The sequence below is a fragment of the Triticum aestivum genome, chromosome 5D (assembly GCF_018294505.1).
Source record: "Triticum aestivum cultivar Chinese Spring chromosome 5D, IWGSC CS RefSeq v2.1, whole genome shotgun sequence".
Taxonomy (NCBI): Eukaryota; Viridiplantae; Streptophyta; class Magnoliopsida; order Poales; family Poaceae; genus Triticum; species Triticum aestivum.
In genome coordinates this window covers 397,355,075-397,367,744 of record NC_057808.1, presented here as the reverse complement: position 1 = coordinate 397,367,744, position 12,670 = coordinate 397,355,075, and the positions used below count along the sequence as shown (strand labels likewise).

The following is a 12,670-nucleotide window of genomic DNA, read 5'->3' as shown; positions in this document are numbered from 1 at the left end:
CACGAGCCCATTTTAAGTGACGGAAATTTATATTAGGTGACAAAAGTGAACCGGGGTCTTTTTTAGGTCAATTTGGTCTTTGTAGTGATGTAATTAGTGAAGATCAAAGCATGTAATCATCTTTTACTCTTGATTGATACAATTCAAAAGTGTTTGTCTAGTCGCGAGCTCATGTGCACTCGGAGTTAACAATTTTTTAAAAAAGTACCCATGTAAAAATAATGTTTTCCTAGGATAAAAGTGGTCGAGTGCCCTACCTATGTGAAATTATTCGCTAATAAATGACATTCGTCGTGATCTACGCAAAAAATAGTTTTTCTCAAAATACTTTGAAATACAACCTTTTTTATAACATAGTTGTATTTCCTACAACACTGCATATGAAATTTCTTCACAAAAATTTATACCACATTTGCTGGAGAGAAAAAAATTCAACATTTCGTTTGTTTTGAATTTTACTATTCACGTGGGTGCAAAAAAATGTTTGACACAATTTGTTTATTTGGTAGGTGACTTTATATGATTAGATTGTATCCCTTATCATCATGCACATATGCTTCCTTACCTTTGCAATTTGTGAGTAGTTCATTAAGTTCCTAAGGACATTGGAGAACCCTAGTTGAAGAATGTCACATGGATTTGAGAATATAATTGTGGTTTGATTAATTGTTTTTTTGTGGGAAAGGAACTTTTCATTCATCAGCCATTATGTTTACATTCAGAGATGACAATGCTAGCTATTTCCACAGGGAAGTTTCGAAGCCAACAAGCTATGCGCTGTTGCGAGCACCCCATACAAGCAAGGGTGTGACTCACTACATTTGCATGTCTGCTGATTTTAGCTAGACTAATGTTCCCTTCATAAGCCAGAATCCTTCTGATCTCATTGACCTGGTTCGCATACCTCGAGCGCTCAACATCTTTAGACTGCACCATCTTCAACAACTCAGCGCAGTCTGTCTCCACAACCAACGACAAGTTGGACCAGTGGAGCGCAAGTCGAAGCCCTTCGTCCATGGCCGCCATCTCCGCTTCCAGAGGATCACCACAACTAAAGAGCACCCGCGTCGCGGCGAAGATGAACGCTCCTTCATGATCCCGCAGGATCATCCCAGCCCCGGCTATACCATCCTCTTTCAAAAAAGCACCATCTATATTCAACTTAGCATAATTCACATCATGGGGCCTTCCATTGCGGCGTTATTGTTGTTTCATGTGTGTACTTTGACGTGCGCTTCGGGATGCTACCATATTGCAAGTAGGGAAGTGATATAACTTGAGAGGAAACGGTGCGAGGCCTCAATCGGGGTCGGGGGTTTATAATGTGTGACCTCATTTCTTGCATACCAAATCCTCCACATGATCATCAATGAAGCAAGCTTCTGCACTTCTGGCAATTTATCAAGCAGGCGGAACAGCCACTATGGCTCAACATCATGCAGGTCAGCAGGGGTCGGTAACACCTAGTGCTCTCGCATAGCCTCCTAGAGCGCCGCTGCATGAGCGCAGATGACAAGGGCGTGGTGCACATCTTCCTTTGCCTGACCACATAACAAGCACGTGGAGTCCACTTCTAGGTGCATGTATGTCTTGGTTGCTTGTGTATCAAGGGCCTCCTGAGCAGCTTGCCAAGCAAAGACACAGACTTTGGCCGGCGCGTCGTTTTTCCATATCAGGTTCCAAACCGACCGTTGTCCGTCCGGCTAGCCGCTCGAGGCGCCAGTATCCCATTTAGCATATGTTCATGCAGACCAAGGTAGTAGGCGCTGCGTACTGAAAAGCAACCACGCTTGTCTGGGTGCCAAGCAAGGACATCAACGTCTAACCTGCTCGAGGCCTTGATCTGAAGGATATAATGAATATCCAGTTGATAGAAGTACTGTTTGAGTAGAGTAAGATTCCATGTACCATTCAGGTTGAGCAGTTCAGAGACCCACTTTAGACGGCAATGACGCTTCAGGGTGATTGGGCGTCGAGGCTGATCGCGAGGGAGCCAAGGGTCACGCAAATGCGGACATGCGAGCCATTACCAATACGCCATATGATCCCCCTTTTAGCAGCTCTAGCCCATACTCAATAGCTTGCCATGTCGAGGATGCATTGCCAGTAAAGACGATATCGACCAGGAGCCCATTAGGGTAGTACTTCCCCTTGAGCACTTGCGCACATAGGCTGTGAGGGTTTTCAATAAGCCTCCAGGCCTGCTTGGCGAGCAACGCTTGTTTAAAAAGCTTCATGTCCCGAAACCCGATGCCACCGTGTGATTTGGGTCTGAGCATAATATCCCATGATACCCGGTGAGTACGGCGGCATCCCTCTACCGCCCCCACCAGAAGTTGCGTATCATCTTTGTTAAATCCTCGCATAAGCCGTCGGGAAGCTTAAAGATGCCCATTAAAAATGTGGGGAAGCGCTTGAGCGCCCGCATGTTGTGTTGAAGCTTTCTACTGGTAGTGTGTGAACATCCCACTTCACCATTATTGGGCTCAGATGAGAGTTCTATGTTGTAATGAATTGAAAAGGGAATGTTACAACGATAAGAAGTCGTTTCTCGGATCTAGGATTTACAACACATGGGATAGATGGAGACCATAGACCGTTAATGTTATGATTATGTTTTGTCGAACTAATTTCTTGTAGTAGACATATTATTTGTTGGTGAATCATAAGTATCATACAAGTCAATGATTTATAGTATGTTAGGCTTAGGCTTCACCCACATGGCAACGAGAAAGTTCTCATTCAAAGCATAGGATTATGTAATTTATTAAATAGGTAGGTTCTACTGTGCTTGAGAATGACAAGGTTTTACAAGCGTGGTCACTTGTTTGTCATTAAGCTCAAGTTAAGGACCAAGGCATGTCTGAACTTTATGAATTTGCTTTGGTATTTATTTCTTTGCAACTATTCCAATATATCAAAAACACAACTACTACTTTATTTAACATTTTTCCAGTTATTCCATAAACCAATTCTTTCTTGCGCCCCATTAACATTGTTACTCGTTAAAAGGCCACAAGCAAACCCTACACTTGTGGGTATCACCATATGCAACATGAGGGTGTTACAAACCGCGTTAGCGACATACATGCCACGTGTGTTGTCATCCTTGTTTGTAGTGACCCAATGGGAGGAGGTAAGTCCCTAATCCAAATTCTTCATTTTGAACTTGAGTGATATAGGGATTCATATTCCGAGTTTAGAAAAAACTGGGACTATCAATTTTAGGTTTTTTTTTCATTAGGGTCTCACAAGTCGCCAATTTCCCTCGTGCTCTTTGTTGTGTGTACCAGATTAGCAAAGGAAAAACTTCACCTAGTGCCATCAAAACTTAACCAGGAGTAGAACATACAATCATGATCATGGCTTGCCAATCGAACATCATCAGGCCTTAATCTAGAACATTTAGAACCAAATAATGAGCAAGAGCCTGACCATCATCATTATAATTCCCCTTAATGTTATACATTAACATCAAGTTGCTATGATATTGATGTTATATATATGGTTAACATATTTACATGTAACCGTGAGCTAGAACAACTAGGATGTAAAGCGGAAACGAGAGTGGTCAATATCAAATATGGGATTAACCATCGGAGGCGAAGGCGAGGCTGCATGCATGCTTGGTGAAGGTCAAGGCAACAAGAATGTGGTTGCATCGTGAAGTTCAGCTTAGTAACGGCGTGGTTGTACTACAGGAGGTCCATGCAATCCACCGCCAACATTTGTTTTGGCAGTGGCTGTCGATGGTAGATGAAGTGGTTGTCGATGGTAGATGCTCTTCAGCACCCTTTAGTACTTCTTTAGGCTTTTGGATAGGTGTAGCTCGTGTATGTGATCTTCACCAGAAGAGAGAGAGAGAGAGATTATTTCTCCTTATACATGTTTACATGTGGCACTAAGAAATAAGGACCAAACCCATGAGGTGGGTCAAGCATCCTCCATCATGGCACATATGCGAGAGAGGCGTGGTGGGCCACACATTGTGTTATTTCTTTCTCGGCTGTTAGCCGAGATCAATTCTAACGCTTTCATTTCTAATTACTTTGTATGTAACATTTTCCCTCCAACCCTCCTGCATTATGTTGTGTTTTACGTTGTGACTATCCAAATTTGTCCGTGTGCCATATAGATGGAAGATGGACCGTCGCATGCAATGCATGGAGGAGGGAACGAGGAGAGCACGCCCCCACCCCTGTGCATCATAATAAATACCGCTACAACTCTTGATCCCTGCATTTGACGTAGTAAGCTAATTCAAGGGCAGATTCGTCCAAGGAGGATGGCAAGAGCTTTTTCTGGTACACACACCTAACCTTGTGCATATAATAAAGATTATAAATATAATTAAGAACAGAGGGAGTATAGAACATAATACATTAGCAACCATACAACGAGCTTAGCATCCTTGCGTGCTAAAAACTATTTTCGTGCTTCAAATATCTGCCAAATAAACTTTATACTGCCACAAAATACCACATTTATAGTATACTCTAATTAAAACATTTTTCTCTGTCATTTATCAGAAAGAAGATTTTCACAAGAAAAGCCGAACATATAAATGGTCCAAATGCAAAGGCCAGGTGGCCCTTTTTGCCGAGGCCGCAGACAAGAACCAGATCCCGCCGGTGGTGGGGCTATGCGTGTCATTAGTTTTACCAGATCCCTTCCGTCCCCCACCCGCACTACCGCGCCCAAGAGGATTCAAAAGGGAGCGGCGGCGGCGAGAGGCCCGGCGCCGACCGCAACCCTAGCCCGAATCAGCACCCGCCGGCCGACGCTTCCGGAGGGAGCCGCTGCGGCGGCCGAGGCCGACGACGAGGCGCGGCGCCCGTTCACGGCCCTTAGCCAGGTCTACGCCGACCTCGTCCTGGCGTGCGTCCCCCGGCGGGTCCCCGGCAAGCTGGCTAGATCTTGCGTCCCCGGCGGGTCCCGTTTCCGTCCCTAGGGTTCCGAGGTGCGCGACTGAGATCTCGATTTTTTTTTTGATGGAGCGACTAACATTTAACACCCCTTTTGCATCGGTGCAGGAGAGGGCGGATGAACGGAGGCGGCGAGGCCAGCGATTATGGGAGCTCGGAGGGCGCGCCTCGTCGTCGGCCTCAGCCAGGTCCACGCCGACCTAGCCCTGGCGAGCGTCCCCCAGGAGCAAGCAAGTTAGTTGGCTAGATCTCGCGGCCCAGCCGTCCCGTCCCCGAAGCTCCTGCTGGGCCTGGTTGGCTGTTTGCTGATTGGCCTGGTTACTAATGTGCGTAGGCCACAACTCCAGGATGCTAAAATTGAGTGCGGTCACCACGCATACAACCAAACGTAGTTACTGCATGAAATCACGATCGTGCGTGGTGGAGGCGGCAGCGGCAGCGAATAGGTCATTAGGGCACGGCAGGGCGGTAGCAGCCGGCGGCGCGCGGCTCCCATGGGCCGGCGAGGTGGTGAACAGCGACTCAGCGAGGCCGTGAGGGTGAGCAGATCAGCGCATGGCGTCAAAAAGAAGATGAATATTTGTATTATGTTGTTGACTTCCGTCTATTGAAATTGTATTAGATCAAGTATTCAAATACATACTTATGTTCTCTAGTTTTAGTTCTCTACTTGTGCATTGCATAGTGCTCTCACATCGTTGAACAACTAATTGATTTGTTTCCTCTTGTGACTAGATATGGATATTTAAAGGAATTGATCTTGCTGAAATTAAGAAAGAATTTCAAAATATACCAAGAAGAATGCCTTTGCCACAGTCAATAAAGCTTTATTATAGGTATGTATTCTTTCTAACTATCTTCACTTGTATAATTTGTTTTTATGATTATATTGCACTAGTTACAGATTCATGATTTATCTATGCTTCCTATTTTTGTAGACATCTTTATGCGTGTCTTAGTTAATAAAGATGATAAATTGGTGATCTGTAATCCATATAATCTTCATTTAGTGAGGTATTTTGATACAAGTATTTACTTCTGGATTTCAGATGTATTTGCTGAATATAAAGTATTCTAGTGAGCTCCTGCATCATCGTATATACATGATTTTCTTATTTAAAAACCATGCCACACCTGAAAATTATTCCGCCACTGCTAGTAACGAAGTCGAATTTGAGGTTTCCTCGTGCAGAGGTATTAAACTGGCTTGCATAAGGAAAATGTATTAATCTTCCTTGTGCAAGGGTATCAATCTGACTTCCACCTTGCTCCCCACGACCACTAGCAGTTGCACCAGACCCAAAAATGAAGCAAAAATGTTATGTTCAACATATGTCGCACCTGCATATGAGCAGATGAGACACGTTGGATGAAGTACGCGGTGGTTGTTTGCAAGGATGTCTGCACGGGCTTTGGCTGTGATTCTAACCATCTTATTTAGGCGCTGCACCATGGGCTCGTTTGTCGCTGCCGATGTCGCTCGGTCGCCGCCCCGTGTCATGCTAGCAAATTGGCCCATAGGGTGTCTGCGCGACATAGATCTAGGGCCTCCAAGAAGCGTATGCCCATGGAGGAGACCAATGTTGAAGCCCATTAGCACCGTATGTTGCATAGATCTGGTGCTCGCAAGAAGCGCACGCCCGTGGAGGCCACCAGCGTCGAAGCTCGTCAGCTTTGTTCGGTGCATAGATCTAATGCTTACAAGAGGCTCACCTCTATGCAGGTGGTCAACTTTGAAGTTCATCAACTCTGCGAGCTGCATAGATCTAGTGTCTCTGAGAAATGCAAACTTGCAGATCGGCTCTCCACACGTCACGGATCTGTCGTCCATGAGAAAGGCGAGCTCATTGTCGTGCCCAATTGGCTCTCTTCATTGCACAATTCTATTGCCTGCTTCTCGTGTAAGAGCGCCACGACAAGCGGAGTTGATGCTGTTGGGCAGGCTGGCACTCTGTGTTCGGCTTGATGCCGACGCTCCTAGCACCGACGAAGCATTGAGAGGATTGGAAGCCACAGGGATCGGGCCATTGAGGATGCCACACTGAACGAGGAACTGTATGGGCACCTCTTGTCCCGGTAGTGCTAGAAACTGTGAAAATGGTTGGCTTGTGCAAGTGCATAGAGGCTGGAGTGATATAGTAGGACGAGTCGCCAAAACCGAGTCAAGGTAGTAGTTGGCCTGAATCTGCGCCGATGCTCTAGAGTTGATGTCCTTGTTTGGGGCCGCAGAGTGTGACTGCGGGACTGGAAGGAGAAATGGCGGGAGCTCCGAGGCTGCATAGTCAAAGACACTGAAATGCCGTTCCCTCCGGTGGTGCAGTACCTCGATCAATGCGCTTGCACCACACGCGACAACGTGGGGAGAAACAGATCACAAGTTACGCCATTGTCATTGTGTGTCGATACAGTATGATCGGCGAGGAGGCCGTTAAGCTGAGAGCTCTGGACGGGGGAGACACCCATGCCGAAAGACCGAAGCGCGATGCACCATCTCTAAAAGGACCGGGATGGGCGTAGGAGGCCCTTGAAGGGACTCGGCTACTTGTCTGCGCTCCCGCAGTAGCCGGAGCATTGGTGAGGAGGTAGCTAAACATATTTGTTGGTCGAGCCGGGTTCTCCCCGGTGCCTCCGATGCTTGGTGGGCCTTTCGTCTGTCTCATCTTCTCGTCTCTATTGCTTTGTTTCCCACACACTACAAAAATACAATTAAGAACTCGTTAGCTTCACAAACTCAAAAGTATTGCTATTCTGTTATTCTTCGCATCAGTCACGTGCACATAACCTACCCAATGAAAGAAGCTGCTTTGCACGAGTCATGTCTTTTGCCGGGAGGCAAATGCGTAAAGATTTAGAGGTGCTTTATTATGAATTGACAGGCACCATTGATAGCCTCTGTTAAAGTGCTATTTAGGAACGAAATCAATTCTCATATATCCAAATTAATTGTCATCTATTCACATACAAATATACGACAACGCAAACATTAATGTGCTATCAGTTATTCTCATTACGATGTTTTCGCGAGTTTTAAATGCGACTATTTATTGTAGCGCATCCATATATGGATATCAATCAAATATTTCCTAATATATCTCAGTGCACTAATGAAACAATCATCAGGATCCACTCAAAAAATAATAACATAATTAGTGTATAAACCTGAGAATCATAGTGGAGCAAAACGGCAAGTCAAAGAAAAGTTTTCATAAGACTGAAGACTAAAACATGAGAACTATCTTCCCAAGGATTACACTAAAGCAACAAGGAGTAATTCTCATGTTTTAATCTTTCTTTGCCTTGCCGCTTTGCTCCAGTATGATTCTCAGGTTTATACGCTACTTATGTTTTATCGTCCTGCTGATCATTTCATTAGTTGACTGAGATATAGTAGGGAATATTTGATTGATACGTATATAAGGATGTGTTGCAAATAAATAGTTGCATTTAAAGCTCGGCAAAATATTAGAACGAGAATAATTGGTAGGACATTAATGTTGGTGCTGTCGTTTAATTTAGATGTGTGAATTGGTTTCGTTCCTCACATAGCGCTTCAGCAGGGGCTATAACTACCCCTATTTTTGTTCATAACAAAGCACATCTAAATCTTTGCGTATTTGTTTCCCGTTCAAAGACGTACCTCGTGCAAAACAGCCTTTTTGGATAGGTTCTACGCACATGACCAGTGTGAAGAGTAACACAATAACAATACTCTTGAGTTTGTGAAGCTAATGTGTTCTTAATAGTAGTTTTGTAGTGTGTGGGAAACAAAACAATCAAGACGAAAAGATGAGACGTTCGGGAGGCCCACCAAGCATTGGAGTCACTGAGAACTCGACCTGACCAGGAATTATGTTCAACTACGTGCTCACCAATGCTCCGGCTATTGCAGGAGCACGGACAAGTAGCTAAGTCCCTCCGAGGACATACTACGCCCATCTCGGTCCTTTCAGAGACGGCGCATCGCGCTTTCGTCTTTCGTCCACATATGTCTCCCTTGCACAGAGCTTCCAGCTTCACATCCCCTCGTCAGCCATGCCATGCTGATGCAGGGAAACAACGACGTCACTTGTGATCTGCTTCGGTGAAATGGTGTTTCCACGTCTTTGGCTATGCTGTCTCGGAGTGACTGCCGTTTCTCCTTCCAGACGCCACAACCATACTTCGCCCCGAGCAACGACTTCAACTATGGACCGTCGGCGCAAAATCATTCCAACTACTACCTTGACTCCATTTTGGCGAATCGTCCTCTTGTGCAATGCCAACCTTTGTGCACTTGCACAAGCCACTCAATTTTCCAGTTTATGGCACGACCATGACAAGAGGTGCCCTTACAGTTCCCTGTGGAGCGTGGGGTCATTGGTGGCTTGATCCCAGTGGCTTCCAATTCTCTCAACATTTCGTCTGTGCTAGGAGCGTCGGGATCAAGCCGAGCACAGAGTGTTGGCCTGCTGAACGGCGTCAAGTCCGCTTGTCGTGTCATGCTTCCGCAAGAAACGGACAAAAAAATTGTGGAACGGAGAGAGCTGATTTGCCGTGACAATGAGCTAGCCTTTCTCATGGGCACCGGATCCATGTCTCGTGGAGAGCCGATCCGCCATGATAGCAAACTTGCATTTCTCGTAGACACGGGATTTGTGCAGCCCAGGGAGTGGACGGGCTTCTAAGTTGCTCGCCTGCATAGGGGTGCGCTTCTTGTAGGTGCTAGACCTATGCACAACCAACAGAGCTGACGGGATTCGATGATGGTTGCCTCCACGGGCGTCCGCTTCTTGCGGGCACCGGATCCGTGCAAAGTACGGTGTCGATTGGCTTCAACATCGGTCTCCATGCGCATACACTTCTTGGAGGCCCAAGATTTGTGTCGTGCAGACAACCTACAAGCCTCCTTACAAGCACAACACGGGTCAGCGACGACAAATGAGCCCATGGTGTGCCGCCTGAATAAGATTGTTAGAATCATGGAAAGACATCCTCGCAGGTATCCACTACGAACTTCATCCATTGTGTCTCATCTGCTCAGAGGCAAGTGCGATACATGCTGAACACAACATTTTTGCTTCATTTTTGTGTTCGGTGTAGCCGCTCGCGGTCATGAGGGGCAAGGTGGTGCAAACCAGGAGCTGCCTGACTGGATCAGTTAGCGAAGGATATGAATCTTGCTGGTTGACACCTATCATTTGTCAGCCAGCGTGAAGAAAAAAATCTTAGATGTGTCTTTACTCTATTGGAGTATTATTTTAAATAAATGGTCACTAGAACAATATCATGTTTTACTGCAATTTATTGCTATATCAATATGTAAGATGGTTTTAATTTTATTAATTTGATGTTCCTTGGTGAAATGTGATTATATATATACCTTTTGATTTTTCTTTCGAGTAGAATTATGTCATTTACCTTAAATGGATAAGGGGTCAAAGTTAGGCATTTTTTACCCTAAGGTTGTCTAGGAGCTTATGTCTAATGGTGATAGTTCAGATGATAACAGTGAAGATGCAGAATTAGAAGGGCATCATTCAGTTAGCTTCCCTTGGTCTCGTGGTAAATTTTGACAATACTCATGATGGGGGGTCGCACTAGCTGGTAACCTAGATGTGATGCACACGAGACAAAGTTGATTGATTAACCTGATTGGCTAACCTGAGCTCTGCCTGGTCGCTTATCTTTGGGATTGGATATATTAGACATTGGTTGGGGAAATAGAGGACCATCTGTGTTGCTGTAGGTGTGGTTCTCTGAGTCAAAGTGCTGTATTTGTTTGTATTGGGTTGGGGTTTGCAGAAGAGAGGTGGGGGCTGGTGCCTGTTGTGGTTGCACTTGTTTAGATTAGGGTGTTGTTCTCAAGTGCTTGGTTAATTTGGTCCTCGCTTAGCTATGTTGTCACAGGAATGGATAGGTCACATGGTTGAGGATCTATGCTTGTTCTGGTTGCAGTCCTGTGGATCAAGGTGTTGTTCTCGAGTGCTAGAGTAATTTGGTTATCCTGTCGGCTCCCAGCTTCCAGGTTCTAATTATATGTGGTTCCAGTCCTGTGGATCAACATGTTGTTCTTGGGTGCTAGATTAATTTGGTTATCCTATCGGCTCCCAGCTTCCATTATATGAGGACTTGGTGCTTTACTGTCAGTTGTTTTGCGTCGCTTGTGGCTCTGGGGTTTCTTGTTCTTCTTTGATTATGATGTTTGTTGGCTGATTCTATTCCATCTTGCTTTTTCAGGACTGTATGTTGTTGGTTGGTCTGTGCTGTTCTTCTTTTATCGTCTATAGGTGGGACATGCTCTTTACCCTGCATTTTTGTATCCTTTTTAGGCTGTCGGTTTTCCATTCCGGGTATATAAATTCCTTCTATTGGATGCTTTGGTGGACACAAAAGCTTAACACATGTTACATCGTGCTATTTGCTGAGGTGGATGTTTGACTCCTTTCATGTGTCATATAGAACATCCATATGAGATAAAGCAAAAAGGCAGAGACCAAATATAAGAACTGAGGGATATGTGGAAGAGGGACGGGATGAGCTTGAGGCTTACAAGCCATTCAAATAATCAGACGTGCATGGTTTCTTGAATTTTCAATTGTTGAATCTGTTAACCTGAAGATTTTTCGTCTTCTTTGCGGCAAACTCCAGGTTAAAATATAAAACAGAATCTGTCACCTGAAGGCATTCTGTCGAGGCCTTGCTCAGAGGTTGGGTGAGTTGATTTATCTCATCTGTATACTGATGGATGCTAATAAATAAGCTAGATCTATGAATAGTTTAGTCGCCAGTAGGTGAGCTGATGAACCAATAGCATGTAGTAATGGTAGGTATGATTTGGTTCCAAGTAGTGGTTACATAATGACATATCTAGGATGGACCTTTAGCTACTGAGGCCTGAAAATAGAAAGTTGACAAAAAGAATCTCATTTTATTTCGATTTTTTTTAAATTGCAGCCCATAAGTAGCACTATTAATTCCTTGGTTATCATTTGCTAGAATTTCTTGCTTTTGAAAGGAATTTAGAAGGATCTTAAGATTAGTACATTCAGTTATTTGTCTTGATGTTCCTTACCAAAGCAGCAACCTTCTATTGCTATTTCATGTCGTGCTCTTCTTAATTTCTTATCAATGAAAAGACAGCTCAAATGAATGTCTCTTGTGAGTTATTACTTGAACGTCTATAAAACAGCAAGCTTTCAGTATCCTAGGATTTTGCTACCAATCATTGTTTTTTTGGGTGACAAACCAATCATTAATTCTTACTTAAATGCTTGCATGATATTATTCGTTCACCATATTGCACTTGGTGAGACCATTTATCATGAATCTATATTTTTCCAGCTTCAGAGTGCGCCTTCATTTGTGCAAAAAAATCAGTATGGGTAAATATTAGTTTCACTTTGCATAGTAGTATAACCAGGTCTGTTGAACTGTACATTTTCTGCATGTTATCATGTTTTTGTTTGAAAGCAAGCTAATTGGAAGGCGGTGTTTATTTGCATGAATGCCTTGCCATTTTGCTGAAAGTTACTTGATGCGTGAGGTGCTCTTTATAATTTGCATGTGAGAGAGGATTAGTTTGTCAAGCTTTCTATTGATAAAACCATTTCATTAGTTTGGGGGGGAGGGGGTACAGTCAGGCTATCTTGGATGAAAAACATAGTTCGTGTGAATCATGACTTTCCCTGCATCTTCACTTTGGTGCATCATCAATAAATGTTTTGTCCGAATCAGTACAGAAGCACGGGAAATCATCTGGTTAGCTA

General features: G+C 44.4%; 1 long non-coding RNA gene across 1 annotated transcript; it reads left to right on the top strand.

Moving 5' to 3' along the window:
* The first annotated feature begins 5,705 nt into the window (after positions 1 to 5,705).
* On the top strand, positions 5,706 to 11,327 carry LOC123125119 (uncharacterized). The gene is made up of 3 exons (XR_006461283.1): positions 5,706 to 5,761; positions 10,812 to 10,929; positions 11,142 to 11,327. It is a non-coding gene; the product is annotated as an uncharacterized lncRNA (long non-coding RNA).
* Positions 11,328 to 12,670: the final 1,343 nt, after the last annotated feature.